The 11916-nt window shown below is 33.4% G+C and overlaps 1 pseudogene; it reads left to right on the top strand.

The window, feature by feature from the left end:
• LOC101100834 overlaps positions 1-11557 on the top strand; it is a 46608-nt pseudogene extending 35051 nt beyond the window's left edge.
• The last annotated feature ends 359 nt before the right edge of the window (positions 11558-11916 follow it).

Genomic DNA, 11916 nt, shown 5'->3' on the forward strand with positions numbered 1-11916 from the left:
TAACAACAACAAAGACATTTTATATATGCTTGTCGTGACTTCTGTTTTAGGTTTTTGAACTGGAGTTAATTCCAAAGGTTCAGTTATTTTGTGATAACATTGATCTGTTCATTTATGATAGGTAAATTTTTGTGTACCCAGGGTATAAAATTTTTAGAGGCACCTGGGTAGCTCAGTCAGTTGAGTGTCTGACTTCGGTTCAGGTCATGATCTCACAGTTTGTGGTATCGAGCCCTGTGTTGAGTTCTGTGCTGACACTGGGAACCCGGAGCCTCATTCAGATTCTGTGTCTCCCTCTCTCTTTGCCCTTCCCCTGCTTGCACTCTGTCTCTACCTCAAACAAAAATAAATAAACATTTAAAAAAATAAGTAAAATAAAAAGAAATTAAAAAATAAATTTTAAAGGTAATATGTCATTTTAGGTATCAGTACATTTTTATATAGGTATAGACATGTAAATAGGTAATTTATGCTGACAAGGAATGCATATTATCTATAATAAATAGAAAGTAAGTTGGGTAATAAATATAAAATAATACATTCTTGAAAATAATATGTCATAATATCATATCATATATTCACCTGTATATTCTCTTATCTACAAGGAAACACAGGAGCATTTAACAGTCACTTCTTGGAGTGGAATTGAGAGAATTCAGGTAGAAGAGGTCTTTATCTATTAAATTAATTAGATTAAGGGTGGATCTGAAATTATTACAAAATAAGCCCATGTTATTTTCTATGAAACATACATTTTTAAAGCAAAATTCTAAAACAAATTACATTGCACATCTTCTCTGTTCGATGTTTATGTAATTATTTTCTGTTCTTATTTTCATTATTTCTTTCATTCTTATATGTTGAGTTTGCTGTTGCCTTTTCTCGCTTTTTAGATGGCTACTTAGATCATTGATTTTTAGTCTTCTTTTATAAAGGAGGCATTTATAGCCATATGAATTTTAGTAAAGGATGGTGACAGCTGCATTATATAATTGTTTGTTTGCTTTGTTTTGTACATTTTACTTAAGCTTATATACCAAAAAGTTCAGAAATCATCATGTTAGGGTCAAATATCTTTATCATAGTGAACACATCCATGTAGACAGCACCAATAGGAGGAAACATTATAAATAGGACACCAGAAGTCTCTGAGCTTCTTTTAGTAACATTTGCTCACCCCAAGGGCAATGCTATCATAATTTTTAAGTACTTGTATTAGTTTTGCCCAATGAAATTTTGCCTAATGTAGTACAGCATGACCTGCTCATGTCTGCCTACTTTTGCTTAATATTATAGTTGTAAGTCCTCCATTTTGTTCTATGTATTTGAAGTTCATTCATTCTTGTTGATGTGTAGGATATCATTGCATGAATATGCCACAGTTTTTCATTCATTCTTTTCTAGATAAGCATTTGAGTATTTCCAGTTTGGACTATTACAAACAATTCTTCTGAGAGCATCTGTGTGTGTGTGTGTGCACATTTAAGACCATATGTAGACATACATTTAGTGAATATATGTAGAAGTGGATCATACATTCAGAGTTCATAGATACTAAGAAACAACTTTTCCAAATATCTGTACCAATTTATAGTTCTACAATTACTTTAGGAGAGTTCCAGTTATTCTATATCCTTATCAAAATTTGGTAGCATTTTTAAATTTTTGATGTTACCATTTTAGTAAGTGTATAGTGATATTCAATTGTAACTTTAAATTGCATATTCCAAAGGCTAATGTGCTTGAGCAGCATTTTCTATTTTTATTACACTTTCATATACCCTATTTTGTGAAATGCCAATTCATGTTTCTTGTACCTTTTCCTTTTAGTTTTTGCTATTTTCTTTTTTTTTTTTGTAGGAATTTTTAATGGATTTGAATATAAATCCCTTGTTCAGTTTGTGCATTGGAAATATTTTATTCTATTATGCAACTTGATTATAACTCACTTAATGATGCCATTTGATGTTCTGAAGTTTTTTTCTTAAAACTGTACAAGTTATTTTTTTTTCATTTATGGTTAGTTCTATTAGAAGCTTCTTTCAAAAAAAAATATCCACTCCAAGGATATTCTATTAGGCAATTTTCTAAACTTTGCTGTATTACTTTTTGATAAACAATTCTGGGAGTAGTTTTGTGAATTGTGTAAAATAGTAGTGCACATATATTTTTTTCCTCTGTGAATGTCCAATCCTTCAATTTATGCAAAAATAGTCCTTTCCTCACTGCACTATCACCTAGACATCAAACAGGTGAGCATATGTGAATGGAAACTTCTTCAGTGATTCTAAATGCTTCCACCAGATACCTATTCTACACCATCTTTATTATTGCATATTTATAATGCGTCTTATATCTGGAGTGTAGAGCTAACAAATTTTGTTTAACTTCAGAATGTTGTCTGAACATTGCCCTTTGCATTTACATATAAATTCCTGAAGTCGATTTGTTAATTGCCACAAAAACTAACAAACAAATCTGTTGGGATTTTAATTGGGATTGCTTGCAATCTCTAGATCAACTTAAAGGGTATTGCTATCATTTTAAAAATTAAGTCTTTCAACTCACAGTGGTATATTGCCTCATCTATTAAATCTTCCTTTAATTTTTCTCCTTTTTTGGACTTTTCAGTATTAATGCCTTGTTCATTTTTTGTTAAATTAGTTTTCGGTTAATTGCTGAAGTTACTGTTACCATATGATAACTTTTACATTTTTTTCGGCCTATTCTTTTTCCTCACGTAAAAATAAAATTAGTTATTAAAAAGGGAACTTGAGGGACACCTGGGTGACTCAGTTGGTTGAGTGGCTGACTTTGGCTCAGGTCATGATCTCACTGCCCATGAGTTCGAGCCCCGCATGGGGCTCTGTGCTGACAGCTCAGAGCCTGGAGCCTGCTTTGGATTCTGTGTCTCTGCCTCTCTCTGCCCTCTCCCCTGTTCACCCTCTGTGTCTCTCTCTCAATAATAAATAAACGTTAAAAAATATTAAGAAAAAAAAGAGAACTTGTAACAAATGAGCTTGATAAGTAAACTTATTCATTTAAATGTTTCTTCTCAAAATAATCTCCAACATTTATAACTTTATTATACGGGAATTTCTTTTATTATTCTTATTCCAGTTTTTATTCTTTGTATTTTTTTCTCCCTGTTTTAACACTGACTTAACAGAGCGGGAGCTAGAGGGCATTTGTGTTTTGCTTCCAGTTTTAGAGAGTATATTGAATACTTCCATTTATTTCACTGAGTTTTTATTCCGTTTTGTGTGTGAATTTGTGTGTGTGTGTAAAAGAAAGATGTTTGCCTTAATTCCAAAATGCTGAATTTTATCATAAGAATTTTTTTCGCATGCTTGGTCCATATTTATTGCAATAATCATACAATTTTTTTTCAATTGTGGTGAATTATATTGTTTGATTTTTTAATTATAAATTGTCCTTGCTTACCTAAAATAAATCCTGTTTGTTAATAATGTTCATTTCTATCATTATATTAGATTTGCTATTGTTTTATTAAGGAATTTTTCACCTACATTCAAGAGAAAATTTTATTTTGTCTCAGATTTTCTTTGCTTGCTGTATCTTTTCAAAGCTTTAGAGGCAAGTTTTTATTGGTCTTATAAAAAAGAGTTGGGAATTTCTGCCTCTTTTGCATGTTCTAGAATGGTTTATTAAAGAGTTGCATTCCTCTGTTAAAATATTTGGAAAAAATAACTGGTAAAACCATCTGATCTGTCTTTATGGAAAAGTTTCTCAATGATGATTTAATTTACTCAATTGACACCAGATACTTCAGATATTTTTTCTGATGTCATCTTTATAAAGCATTTATCAAGAAATCAATTTGCCTAATCCAAATTGTCAAATAATGCATGATGAAATAAAATGTTCATAATACCTATTTAACTTTACTTCTATACATATTTTCTTCCACTTATGATGGAGTTACATCCCAATAAAGCTGATGTAAGTTGAAAATATAATTAAGTCAGAAATGCATTTAACACATCTAACCTACTGAATATCTTAAGTTTAGCCTAGCCTAACTTTAACGTTCTCAGAACACTTACATTATCTTACAGCTGGGCAAAACCATCTAACACAAAATCTATTTTGTAATAAAGTGTTGAATATATCAAGAGAATGGTTGTATGAGTATGGAACAGTTATATCAGTTGTTATCCTTGTGATGGTGGGGCTGACTGGGAGCTGTGGTCACTGCCTCTGCCCAGAATCAAGACAGGATCTTATCATATCTTCAGTTTGGGAAAAGATCAAAATTCAAAATTCAAAATATGATTTATACCAAATGAGTATCACTTTTAAACTATCATCAAGTTGAAATATTATAAGTTGAGCCACTGTAAGTCAAGGACCATATACATATTTTTTAATGATTCTATAATTTTAATTTTTGCTACTGATATTTTTTCTTTTATTAATGTTAATTGCTCTTTCAAGTACTTGATTTTTATATTTTTTTCAAAGAACCCATTAATTTTTGCTGATTTTCTGTTATTTCTTTAACATCTTATTGATTTTTTTTGTTGTTCCTTCTAATTTATTTCATTTTTACTTGCTGATTTTCCTAGCCTTGGATATAAAGATTTAAGTAATTTCTTTTCTTTTTTTAAGTTTTTATTTATATTTCAGTTAGTAAACATACAGTGTAATATTAGTTTCAGGTGTAGAATTTAGTGCTTTGTCACTTACATACACTCTTTTTCCCTTTATACTGTATCCCTAAGTCTATGCATTAAGTCTATACATTACCTGAGTCACACATTTTTATCTGTACTTAATTACATTCATTTAAAATATTTGCTAATATCTTCTTTGACACACGTTATTTATAAACATGTTGCTTAATTCCCGTTTAGTTGATATTTTTCTATTTATTATTTTTATTGATTTTTATTTAGCTTAGATCCATTGTGGTTAGAGATTTACCAAGAATATTCCCAAGTGTTAAAATTTATTGAACTTTTCTTTATGGTATGTGTCTGGCCAATTTGGTGAATATTCAATATAAACTTCATACTATGGTTATTTGTCATTTACTGTTTACACTATTTTCATAGGATAATTAGGTTAAATCTGTTAGATTTTTTAAGCTTTTTAACCTTATAGAAATTTTGTTTGTTTTTTCTCCTAGTTTATTAGATGTTTGCTAAAAATATGTCAACATTATTATGAGCCTATTTTCCTTTTTCTGCACTTAATTTTTTCTTTATATGTGTTATTTAGAGTATAGACTTAGAATTATGACATCTTTTTCTTAAATTCCTTAATAATTATGAAATCCCTTTTATCTCTAAGGACGTTTTCTGCATTATCCACAATATGTATCTTTTATTTCCATGATTTCAGTTCTACATAGGGTTAACCTCATTAGACCAGTATAAATATTGTTCATTTTTATTTATTTAAGTTATTCATTTTTTGTAATGTTTATTTATTTTTGAGAGGGAGAGAGCGAGCGAGCGCAAGCAGGGGAGGGGCAGAGATAGAGGGAGACACAGAATCCAAAGCAGGCTCCAGGCTCTGAGCTCAGCACAGAGCCCAAGGTGGGTCTTGAATCTACGAACAATGAGATTATGACCTGAGCCAAAGTGAAATGCTTAACCAACTGAGCCACCCAGGTGTCCTTAAGTTATTCATTTTTAATCAACACTTATTTATATTTGCCCACTTATTTGCTCTTTTTAGTCTGCTTCATTTTCTCCTACACATCCATGTTTCCATTGCTATCTCTTGACTATAATCTGCAATATTCCTTTCTTTACATGTCAGCCTGCTTGCCTCCAATTTCCGTCTTCTATTTCTTGTCTTTATTTTTAAGGATTTTCTTTCTGAGTATATATTACTAGGTTGGTTGCTATTTGTTCTTAGTACACTAATGCCATACCATTGCCACTAGTTTCCATTGTTTCTATTAAGAGGTCAACAAATATTTCTTTCTTTGATAGTAATGTATTTTTTTTCTTCCCTGTATATTTTCAAGATTTTCACTTTGTGTCACTTTTTAGCAGTTTTACTATTATGTATAGAAGGGAGTTGGTTATGTGTGTGTGTCTGTGCCTGTCTGTGTGTAAAGTTATACTGCTCTGGTTTGCTGCCCCTTTTGAGTCTGCATATTCACGTCTTACACTCATTTTTGAAAACCGCTCATTGTATTTTCATGTACTGCTTTTCTTCCATTTTCTCTCTCTTTTCTCCATGGAACTTGAATTGCCTGTATGCTAACACATTTGACTGTGTTGCATATGTCTCTCATACTTTTAAAATTTTTTAATTTTCTTTTTATGTTCCAAGTTGAGTGTTTATATCTGTATTTCTATATCCAGTTCATTGGTAGGTTTGTCTTTATTGCTTTATTTCCCTTTTACAGTTAGTCATATTTTATTATCTCAATCATATGATTTATCTAAATCATAAAAATTATCTATTAATGTTTAGAAAGATTCAGTCAGCAGCCAGTTTATCCCTATTTTACCTGATGATTCTTTCAAGGCTAAGGTTTCTTGTCTCTCAGTCCTATATTCTTGGGTTCCCAAATCTCAGCTATTCTTGGGTTCCCAAGTTAGCTCTTCAGCTTCCCAGCCCATGCAATTTTAAATTTTATAAATATCTCTAGGAGAGACTATATTTATCTTAAAGCAGGACCTCACCCCATGAATATCTTTCTCCCCCTAAACATTGAAGATAGTGAACTCTCTTATATATATATGTTTTTGGCTTAGTTTTCCAGCCCTGTATCCAATCCCAGAGCTAAGAATTAGCTTCAAATTTGAGACCACTGAAAGGTTCATGTGTTACTCTAGCCCTGAGTTTCTTCAAAATGCATTACTGGATTATCTTTCTGTCTTTGGAAAGTATCTTGTCTGGAACAAGCTTGATTTTAACTGACAGGCAGAAGCAGACAATGTCACAAGTAGAGCAAAAGTAGCTGATCATCCTCAACTCATCACAATTATTTTTTTTAATGTTTACTTACTTATTTTGCATGAGCAGAGAAGGGGGAAAGATTGGGAGAAAGAGGGAATCCCAAGCAGGGTCCATGTTGTCAGCACAGAGCTGGACAGAGGGCTCGATCTCACAAATTGTGAGATCATGACCTGAGCCAAAAGCAAGAGTGGGTCACTTAACCAACTGAGCCACCCAGGCACCCCCCAACACAGTTTTTTTTTTCTGTGAATTTTAGCTCATGCAGGCCTTATTGCCTCCAAAGCCCCCAATGCCTTTAAAAGTATGGTTTTGTTATTTATTTGGCTAAGTGTGACAGGAGCATTACTCTGCTGCAAACTGCTGCATCTTACCTGGAAATGTTTCTGTGGAGTTGTTTGAGCAAATTGTAGATAAAAACTATATAGTTTATTTGGTATCTGTGTACATAACTTCTAGATAGGGTTTAATTTTCTTCTGGCAGTCAGCTTGGTTAGGAGTAGATTACCTTAATCTTCTCAGAAATTAGGTGCTTCAAATTTATTTTCAGTGACAACTGGTTTATCTCCAGTCTAGTTTATCTCCTTAGATAGAGTCTTTTGGATTCTAGTAGAAAATTCTGGGTGTTTACAGAGCCTCTAATATGACAGGAGCTCGACTCTAATTTTTATTCTACCAATCTCCTGATATGATGAGGGTACAGTTTGGACTCTCAGATGTTCAGCCTCAGATTTCTGCTTAACTTCTCAGCTCAATACCCATCCCTACCTCCAACAATCCCCCTACTCCTCCCCCTGGCAAATTGGAAAACTACTTCAAAAGGAAAAGTGTTTCCAAATGTCTGGTTCATTTTGCTTAGTTATTTTCTCTCTCAGAATTATAATTTAATAAGTCTTTGCTGTGGTATGCTCTCAAATATAATTTTTGTCTTTTTTTTACCCCAGCTTGGCTAGTTGTTCTCAGTGAATGGATTGGTCCACAACAAATTATGGTGCTGCTTCCAAATTAATTATCATGTATTTTAATTCTATTTCTACTTTTAACCACACAAGATGTTATAAGTATAGTCACCATGTATTTTTGGCCTACTCTACATATTTAGTTTTTTCTTTTTCCCCATTCCTTCTTTTAATCTCTTTTGTTTCCTTAATAAACTTCTAAAATTCCCTTTAGTATAGCTATGTTATTAACCTATTCTCTGCAAATAAAAGTGAACACATTTATAATTGTCTTCAATTATTCAGAATAACCTATGGGAAAAAATAGGTGCTGCTCGACTTAACATAACATGAAATTATATTTTTAATCAATAAAGCAATGTACTAAACTTTTATTCACAGATAATGTCAGATATTTATAATTATTCATTTATAGAATTGTTACATTTTAGGGTAATGAAATAAATTTATAATTCATTTGATTAATGGGACTTCTAGGGGCCTGTGAAAATGACTATACGATTTCTTTGACCCAAATAGGAAAAAAAATTAAAAGACATAAAACCAAAAAGAAATTGATTTACTTGAAAAGAAAAACACTGCATTCTGAGCATGGTGGATTTTACTATTTTATTATATATAAATATATATATATATATATATATATATATATATATATATATATAATGAAATTTATTTTGAAGCCTAGCTCCATTATTCATGAGAAAGAAATCACTTCAAAATTTGCCCCACAAGGAGGAGTTCTGACTCTTCTCATTAACCTTCTTTTTCCTCACCCCTAATCTCAGCCTTCACACATTTCAACAGATCTCTGATGTTATTGATGCATGTTAGTCCTCAAATTGAAATGTCATAATCCACTTAAAATTCTCCTCGATTCACATCAAACTCAGTCATCATCCCTGTGCAGCAGAACTCTTAAAGAGTTAGAAATAGAATTTTGTAGTGCTCTATGCATTTTTAAAACAATCCAGTAAGTACAAGAAATGTATAATACTTATATAGGACATAAAAATAAATTAAAATCAGTTGTCAAAAGTCCTCTTTAACCTAGTAATTTTCTGGAAACTTTCGTGGTTGCTATAGATATAATTAATTGGCACTCTGTGCCTTCACAAAACAAGAGGGGATTTTTCGAGTCATGTGCATAACTAATTTCCTTCTAAATCAAGCATAATTTCCTTACATTAATGGTAGCGAAATAAGCCTGAATTTCCAGGTTATTTGTGACTGACTCTATAAGAGAATCTTATTTTCTTATTTCTTATTTCTTATTTCTAAACCACAGAACACAGAAGAAAAAGGTATTCCAAATGACTTTGGATCAAGCTGAGTCTTATGGACAAATAATTATCACTACTTAGTGGGCCGTCGACTCTGCAGGGCTGCCATGCATTTCATTTCAATGACCATGCAATTTTGGCATCAAAGTGTATTTATCAATTAGTAAAGGATGAACAGTTTTTGATAATCTTTGATTTGTCAATGACAAGAGAGAGGTGACTTAAAAAATGTAACACATATAACAAAAGTCACTTAAAAGAGAAATAAGTATATATCTGATAAAAACAATTTAGCGCTGGTGGTGTCAGCATGCTTCTTTACTCCTCAAAAATGTTACATAAGACATGAATAGACACTTTTCCAAAGAAGACATCCAGATGGCTAACAGACACATGGAAAGATGCTCAGCATTACTCATCATAAGAGAGATGCAAATCAAAACCACAATAGATAACATCTCACACCTGTCAGAATGGCAAAATTTAACAACTCAAGAAACAACAGATGTTGATGGGGATGAGGAGAAATAGAGTCCCACTATTGGTGAGACTGCAAACTGGTGCAGCCACTCTGGAGAACAGTATGGAGGTTCCTCAAAAAATTAAAAATAGAACTACCCTACTACCCAGCAATTGCACAACTAGGTATTTATCCAAAAGATACAAAAATGCTGATTCAAAGGGGCACATGATCCCCAATGTTTATAGCGGCACTATCAACATTGCCAAATTATGGATAGAGCCCAAATGTCCATCAACTGATAAATGCATAAAGAGAGTGTGTGTGTGTGTGTGTGTGTGTACACTCTGGAACCAATACTACACTGTATGTTAACTAAATGGAATTTAAATAAATACATTAAAAATATTACATAGCTATGGTAGAATGGGGATGAATTGCAAGGCCATAATTTGTACTGGAACCCCACTGTAGGGTGGAGCAGGCCCTAGAGGACCACACCCATTTGGAGTACTGAAAGAAACTTTTGACAGCATGGGAGATAAAAGACTAGACATAAGGCAGACCCAAACCAGCTTAATCCTGAAAAAAGAACACAGAGTGAAATCATAGATAATTGTCAGCAGTCAGTACATAAGAAGACAGTAATCTGGAAATATGAGACAGAAATAAAATCTCAGGGGAAAATATAAGGGACGTGGTATTGGCAGGACTATAAAACATTACTAGTTCTAGAAAACCAAGTACTAGACCATGTTTGATAAGATGTATCTCAGACACAAGGTGATAAAAAGGAAACCTCAGTCTGAGACCTGGAATAAGAAGGTCAAGACTGGAGTAGCCACAAGCCTGATTTAAAGTTGAGAGTAAAGATTTTCTGAGCTACCCGGGGAGAGGCCAAAGGGCATTCTTCTGTATTCTCATCATAAACTGAAGGGAAACTTCCACAGTGTCCAAAGCCCTTGATATCTTGCAAATGAAGGAGGAAGATGTGCTCAAATTCCTTACAGCAGAAACTCACTCACGTTGCACCAACCTGACTTTCAAATGGAACAGTATATCTACAAAAGGATAAGTGCTGGTATTACATCATAAATCTGAAGAGAACCTGGGAGAATCTTCTGGCAGTTCATGCTATTGTTGCCATATAAAACCCAGATGATATCAGCATCATATCATCCAGGAGTACTGACCAGCAAGCTGTGATGAAGTTTGCTGTTGCTATCGGAGCCACTCCTATTGTTGGCTGTTTGATTCCTGGAACCTTCACTAATCAGATTCAGGCAGCCTTCCAGGAGCCAAGACTTCTGGTGGTTACTGATTCCGAGGCTGACTACCAGCCTCTCACAGAGGAATCTTATGTTAACCTGCCTACCATCATTCTGTGTAACACAGACTCTCCTCTGCATTATGTGGACATTGCTAAACCTTGCAACAACAAGGGAGCTCACACAGCATATCTGATGTGGTGATTGCTGGCCCAGAATTTCTGAGCAGCATGGCACCATTTCCCATGAACACCCATGGGAGGTCATGACTGATCTGTACTTCTATAGAGATCCTGAAGAGACCAAAAAGGAAGGGCAGGTGAAAAGGCTGTGACCAGGGAGGAACTTCAGAGTGAATGGACTGCTCCAGCTCCTGAGTTCACTGCCACTCAACCTGAAGTCTCAGACTGGTCTGAACGCATGCGGGTGCCCTCTGTGCCTATTCAGGAGTTCCCTACTAAAGACTGAAGTGCTCAGCCTGTCACTGAAGACTGGTCCACGGTTCCCACTGCTCAGGTCACTGAATGGGTAGAAACAACCTTAAGCTCCTCTTCCACAAAGGCAAACAAAATGGAAATAAGTTTGATGGGAAACAAATGGCTTCTTACCAAAAAAAATGACCATAAAAATAAAACAAAAACATAAGATCACATGATGGAAGAAATCCTAATTTTCCAAGAATATAACTTTAATCACCTTATATTCTTTTCATAAATGAAGAAATGTCAATGAGCAGAACTAGTTTTAACAATTTATAATAAGGTTTAGTTATGTTTTTAATTATTTTGGTTTTTGCTTTTATTTTTAGGCATATAAATTTAGATGGGTCACTGATATAGAGAGATTATAAGGAGGACACAGTATTCTCTAAGGACTTGAACAGACTGTGAAAATACATTCAAGAGTATATTGCAACAGAACAAAGAAAAGTGTAGACTTTTATCTCATATTCCAAAGAATACAAATGAATAAAATATCATCAGGAAGAGAATGATTGGCAGGAA

This window comes from Felis catus, chromosome D1 (assembly GCF_018350175.1).
Source record: "Felis catus isolate Fca126 chromosome D1, F.catus_Fca126_mat1.0, whole genome shotgun sequence".
Lineage (NCBI taxonomy): Eukaryota > Metazoa > Chordata > Mammalia > Carnivora > Felidae > Felis > Felis catus.